The following is a 6,236-nucleotide window of genomic DNA, read 5'->3' on the forward strand; positions in this document are numbered from 1 at the left end:
ATTAGCCCTGGTCTCCCATAGATGGTTGGTTATGCTCTTGGTGTTGGTTATGCTCTTGGTGTTAATGGCAGCTATGAAGTTTGATCCTTGGTCTCCCATAGATGGTTGGTTATGCTCTTGGTGTTATAGTGGCAGCTATGAAGTTTGATCCTTGGTCTCCCATAGATTAGGCCTGGTCTCCCATAGATTAGGCTGCTCTTGCTAAAATCATAGGAACTTAGTATACCCGACTTGCAGGTGGTTGGTTATGCTCTTGGTGTTATAGTGGCAGCTATGAAGTTTGATCCTTGGTCTCCCCTAGATTAGGCCTGGCAGTTACCGATTCACCATGTAGTTAAAAAAAAAAAAACTTACATCAATAATTTGGTTGCTTCTTGGTTTACGTAACTAACATAATTTGATAAATAAGGCCCCACCACGTCCCCATATATCGAACCCATTGGCCAACAAAAAGTGGGAAATTTCTATTGCAACTGCACGAGGTTTCGGTGGTTCTTTCCAAAGTTTGAAAACCCACGGCTCTGCCGTTCCCGCAATTGATGCGACTTTGCTTTCGTCTTTTGACGGGGAAAGTGAAGGCTAACTGGCCAACCTACATTCAGAGACACCGCTGGTTTTCTCCATACCGCTTTTGGCACCATGACGGTACGGACAAACACAAAACTCAAACCTAATATAAACCGTTTCAACCATTACGTGTTTCACACTCGGAATAAAAATCCAGTGTTCAGGATTTACCGAACTCATTTTCAAGAAAAGGCAGTTGGGACAGCAGGCAGTCAAAATCGGATTGCGGATTACTCTGGCAAAGCGGTAGCCGCTGGCTGAACATGTATAGTAGCGAAGATGTGAAGGTGTAGTTATCTTGTGAAATGTTAGGGTTTCGAGGACTTTCCAACGAAGAATACGAGGATTTCAGAGATACAACACTGTCATCGTCGACTTCTTTGCGAATAATTTGTGCAGGTAAGCATAGATTCCTTACCGATATGCTTTCAGAGAAAAAAATAGCCTTATAAAAAAAAAAAAAAAATCGGCTGCAATTTTTGCTGCGCATCTGAAGCTTGAATTTTCAACAATTTATGGGGAATGGACATTTTTTTTTGTGGAGTCTTTGATTTTCTGTGATAGATAAGATCAAAGCTGGCTCTATATTCCCGATAAATCTGGAAAAATGCGCCGACGGCTCCATGGCCCCTGCTCTAGGGTAATTAAAAGCAAAATCTCTTAAATAAACTTAAACAGCCGAACTTAATGCTGATTTTTGCGGTAGCACTTCATATTTCAAGTAGCCAATGCCCTTTAAATCCTTGAATTTGTGAAAGTCGTTTGAAGACTTTTGCACAGCTAAGTTCTAGTAATTTAGTGGTAATTTCTCTGCAAGCTCGCAAATTGATACGACCGAGGTTCTGAGGTGAACAATATTCGTTGCAGGTGATTGAACTGTTAATTTAACTTTCTTTCTGTCTGGTTAGTCGACTGCTTCTTTTTCCCCTCACCTTTCTTTTTCTTTCGCACCGTTTACGGAAATGCCAAAGGATAAGTAGAATGGAGGTTACTGCTGTTTTTTAAAGATCTTTTTTAATGGGAGATCCTTTATTATGTTGGATTTAGTTGTTTTTTAGGCTGATTTCCGCGCATGTGATCTAAGGATCAAAATCTTTGCGTTTTGCACAAGTGATTCCTTCTGATAGTGCTTTTTTGGGGGGGAAGAATTTGGTCAACTTTACAGATTTATATTGTTCTTGATATGTAATACTGGGTAATCTATTGGTATTGACCATGCTTTTCTGTCTCTGTGGATGCAGGTTTGCAATTTGTGTGTTTGAACGGATTGGAGATTGCCGAAAATTTCATCTGACATGCAAGTACCTATTAGGTAATAATATCTTCACAATTAAATAAATTGATCAAAGCCTGAAGGAGCAGATCAGAGTAGACGCGAGAATTGCATAACAGAGCGTATCTGTGTTGTGTGCTTCCGAACCTTTGGTTCACCCTGAGGAATATTTGGTTCAAACACATTTTTAAGTAGGACCTTTTCCGCATGTTGTTGCCTTTTTAGCCCTTCAAGTGTTAGAGGAGTCAGGCCTTGATCTGACCATGAGTCGCCCGCATGATGGTCATTCCATGTCCTCATTCTTTGGAAATCCCTTTAGAATGTTTATTCGTAAGCGATCATTCAATTCCTCTGCAAGGGTTAATCAGATATTGAAAGGTTTCGAAACTGCTTTATTACAAAGATTAGAGCATCTCAAGCTGAATAAGCCAAAGGATTTTATAGATCTGACATGGATGCAACAGGCCATGGAAGTCTTGTTCACACTGCATAGTGATCTGAGAACCTTAGTTGTGGATCTCCGGTTTCCTATAGCAAAATGGGATAAAAAATGGATTGATCAATATCTGGATGACACTGTAAATCTGCTTGATATTTGTATTGCATTGAATGCTGAAATCTCATGTCTCGATCACCGCCATCTTATAGTCCAGTATGTACTGCATTTGCTGAATTTCTCTGATGGAATGCCATCATCTGACAAGCTATTTCGTGCCAAAGATCATCTGGAAGAATTGTTAGGAGAAAAAAAGGCCGGGGAGAAAAATGGTGCGTCCCAAACCAACAGGAAAATTGAGAATTGTGCTGCCATGTTAGAGGGCATGTGTAAAAGTCTTCACCTAAGGAAGGTGAAATCCTCGGCCAAGAGTAGAGTTCTATTGAGGGCTATATATGGGGTGAAGGCAACAACTATATTCATTTGCAGTATTCTTGTATCTGTCTTTGCGGGTTCTTCTGATCCATTGGTGGACTTAAGAATTCCTGATCAGTTTTTGTGGTCAGTTTCATTTATGACGTTGCAACAAGACGTGAATGAAGAAATCAAGGGTGGGTTTGCCATGGGCCGTGTTACAGTTCTGAAAGAGCTGGAGAGTTTGAATGCAGCAGTTAAAAATCTTCACTTAACGATTCAGATGTTATCCCTAGAAATACCAGGAGGAAACGAAAGACAGTTTCAGCTCACAGAGGGATCAGAGCAAGCACAACAGATAAGACAAGCAGTTCAAGAATTACAGCAAAGTGCATATTTACTTTCCCAAGGTTTAGATCCTCTCACACAACATATCAATGCATTTTTCCAGATTATTCTTAAAGGAAGAAATGCTTTGCTTGACAGCCTCAGATTTTCTGGAGATAACGACACGCAAATTGAAGATGAACTCTTTAAAAAGTGAACAAATGGAGTTGATCAGAGACAGAAGCAGTATTTTCATGTATTTTTGGTTATTGGATGGGTTTCCATCTGCTCCCGTAAGTTACCAGTGCATTGAGGTGCGTGTTATGCTCACGGCTTACTACTGGTTTTTCAGATGGATGAGTTTTGCACCATATGTAATTGTAAGTATTGATGGACAGAGATGTGTAATCTATAAGTTCTCAAATATATGCATAATCTTTGAGTTTTTTTATATATGTATAATTTTTGTGTTTTGTGATCTCACGTAGAGTATTTTGTTTCTTCATATCCTGTCTTTGTATTTTATCGGTGTTTCAAATTGATAGGGCTTTCAAAGAATCAATATGATGTCATCTCTATATGCATATATGATGCCATCTCTATATACACCATTTTTCTTTATCAGCTTGCATCTTGTGACAGAATTCATCATTGGGCAACATCCCTTAGGGATAATTTATGGTAAATAACTGTTTTTTTCTTCAATCAACTTGCATCTTGTAACAGAATTCATCATTGTGCAGCATCCCTTTGGGATATTTTATGGTAATAACTATTTTCCTTCTAATTTTTTTCATGTTCTTTTGTTTATATTTGAGCCAATGTCATTGTCTCTACTCCGAAGACATTCTTTTCACCCTAAGTGTTATTTTGGCTGATTGTGTTTTGGTCGAATATTCAATCTTCTCAGGGATAAGCCTCCCAATTTCCCAACTCAATGATAATAATTCGCACGGCAATTCAAACTCTTGTTAGATCGTACTCTCTGTCAATTTAAGAAAAAATGAATTTGAAACTGAATAGTTATTGAATTACCCCTGGATATTAATCCCAGTGTTTGAATGTAGGTGATTAAATAAAGCTGCTTTCACATAAGCTAATTTTTTCAAACTAATCAAATTAAAGACCAGAGCAAATTAAGAAAATGCTAAAACAGTACTAAACTGTGCAAGATATAATCAGGCTGTAGTTTAGTATGAAATGGCCCATAGTTTGGTTACATTTATAAGGTGATGATTTAACCAACGCTGTGAAATTACTCTTCATATGTATGTATATATACTATCTTTTAATTTTTTATTTTTTTTTAAGGTATTTAGAAGATGATATATATGATGATGATGATTAATGTCTATTAAGATCTATATGGTCTCTAGAGGATGATATATATGATGATGATGATTAACCTCTATTAAGATCTATATGATCTCTAGAGGATGATATATATGATGATGAATTAACATCTACTAAGATCTATATTGTCTATTGACCCTTAAGAAAGTAAGAGATTAATCATAATTCTTTAACATTTTATTTATATGCTCCAAATTAAGTGAGAGAAGCATTCTCAAATCATCATAGTTTCGCTGACTTAAAAAGGTCAAGAAGGTTGGTAGTGACAAATATTTTGAAAATTAGATGGAATGTGAGTATATGATGGACAATCTAAGAGCAAATGTTTTTCATCTTCAACCTTCTTATGATTGCATAGGTGACATTATTTTTCTTATGAAAATTAGTTTTTATTTAGTTGATAGTCATTTTCTTCTTAATACTGGTTCAAATATAAAATGTAATTTTTGTTTGAGAAATTGGGGTTGATTAGCTCCTTATAATATCGTTGGTTTTTTTTTTCTTTCTAGGTCTTTATTGGTAGAGGAATGGGCAATTGAGTCAGTTTCATACTCATGTGACATAGGGTAATTTCAACCACTACAACTAAAACCTTTAGTGTATGTGTGACACATGGTCAATTTCAACTACTACCACCATAACATCTAGATGCCTACATATACCTTTTCCACAATTATAAATTAATCGGAAAAATTGAAATTGGAATATCATTCACATATATATAAATATAATTATGATAAATATTAATTATATAAGTTAATTATTTTATTTTGGAAATTTGTAAATAAATTTTTATTTAGATGATGGTATTTGTAAATCGTGTAAATTTGCTGCTAGGATTTTGGAAATAGAACTGGAGATCCTGCACAGCTTGCTGAACGATCAATTTCGTTTGGAATTCTTGAAATTTTCCTTTTAATTACTAGCATTGTAAAATAATGCATCGGACTTTGTGAGAATAGAACACAGAACAAGGATATCACCCAATTACTGATCGGACTTTGTGAACAGAGCAGAGAACAACACCCAATTACTTACTGATCCTAAACATATTTGTATTTATAATAATAAATTCATCTCTTATACGTTTATATACTTAATTAATAATAATAACACCAACAACTGTAATGCATTGGATCTTTTAAAATTTTAATTAATTTTACTTTTATAATATTACTTTATATGTTTAAACACTTCATAATTATTATTAATAATGATCATGTTTACTGACCAACAACTTTAATGCATTGAATCTTATAAAATTTTAATTAAATTTAATTTTTTTTTTACAAGGATACAAGTTATTCGCACGCATTTTTTATGCATTTAAAAGGGGAAAGGAATTGGATCCTGTTATGCATTTGTAAAGAAATAAAGAATATATAATTGAGTGACGGATATGCTAGCTTAAGAAAGATAAACTCTATTCTATAGAGTTACGTATGAATTCGTTTTAGTTCGCAATGCAGTGCATCTTTAACCAATAAAGATTCAAGGAAATATTCCTTGCCATTTAATTCTATTTGTCTGTTGAACATTTTGTCTAGAATCGTTAATAAATAGTATTAATTTTTGTTACTTTTGTTAGTTTAGAAGGTATCCTCAATTTGTGTGTAGGGTATCATCATATACATGAAGATGGAGAGGGTTGATGTGAAGATGAAGAGGGTTGATGTTTGAGATTTAGATTTTAAGTGTTATTCTCATTTTAACTATTTGAAGTTTTTTTATTTATATATTTACATATTTTTGTCTAATCATTGAGGATTAGTTATCTAACATTCTCAATTTGAAGTGGTATTTGTGAGCCCGAGCATCATTTTTAATCTTTAAATTTTTCTCTTTCACGTGCTTTGGTGAAGATGT

The 6,236-nt window shown here is 34.9% G+C and overlaps 1 pseudogene across 2 annotated transcripts; it reads left to right on the top strand.

Annotated features, from left to right (window-relative positions):
* The first annotated feature begins 683 nt into the window (after positions 1-683).
* LOC149232248 (protein BPS1, chloroplastic pseudogene) lies at positions 684-3,468 on the top strand (annotated as a pseudogene). 2 transcript variants are annotated; one of them, XR_016248131.1, is made up of 2 exons: positions 684-966; positions 1,809-3,468. The product of XR_016248131.1 is annotated as a protein BPS1, chloroplastic pseudogene, transcript variant X1 (transcript). The 2 variants fall into 2 exon arrangements; XR_016248132.1 differs by lacking the exon at positions 684-966 and adding an exon at positions 1,013-1,434.
* Positions 3,469-6,236: the final 2,768 nt, after the last annotated feature.

This window comes from Pinus tabuliformis, chromosome J (genome assembly GCF_031772625.1).
Source record: "Pinus tabuliformis cultivar Carrire ecotype Pingquan chromosome J, CPIR1, whole genome shotgun sequence".
NCBI classification, from domain to species: Eukaryota; Viridiplantae; Streptophyta; class Pinopsida; order Pinales; family Pinaceae; genus Pinus; species Pinus tabuliformis.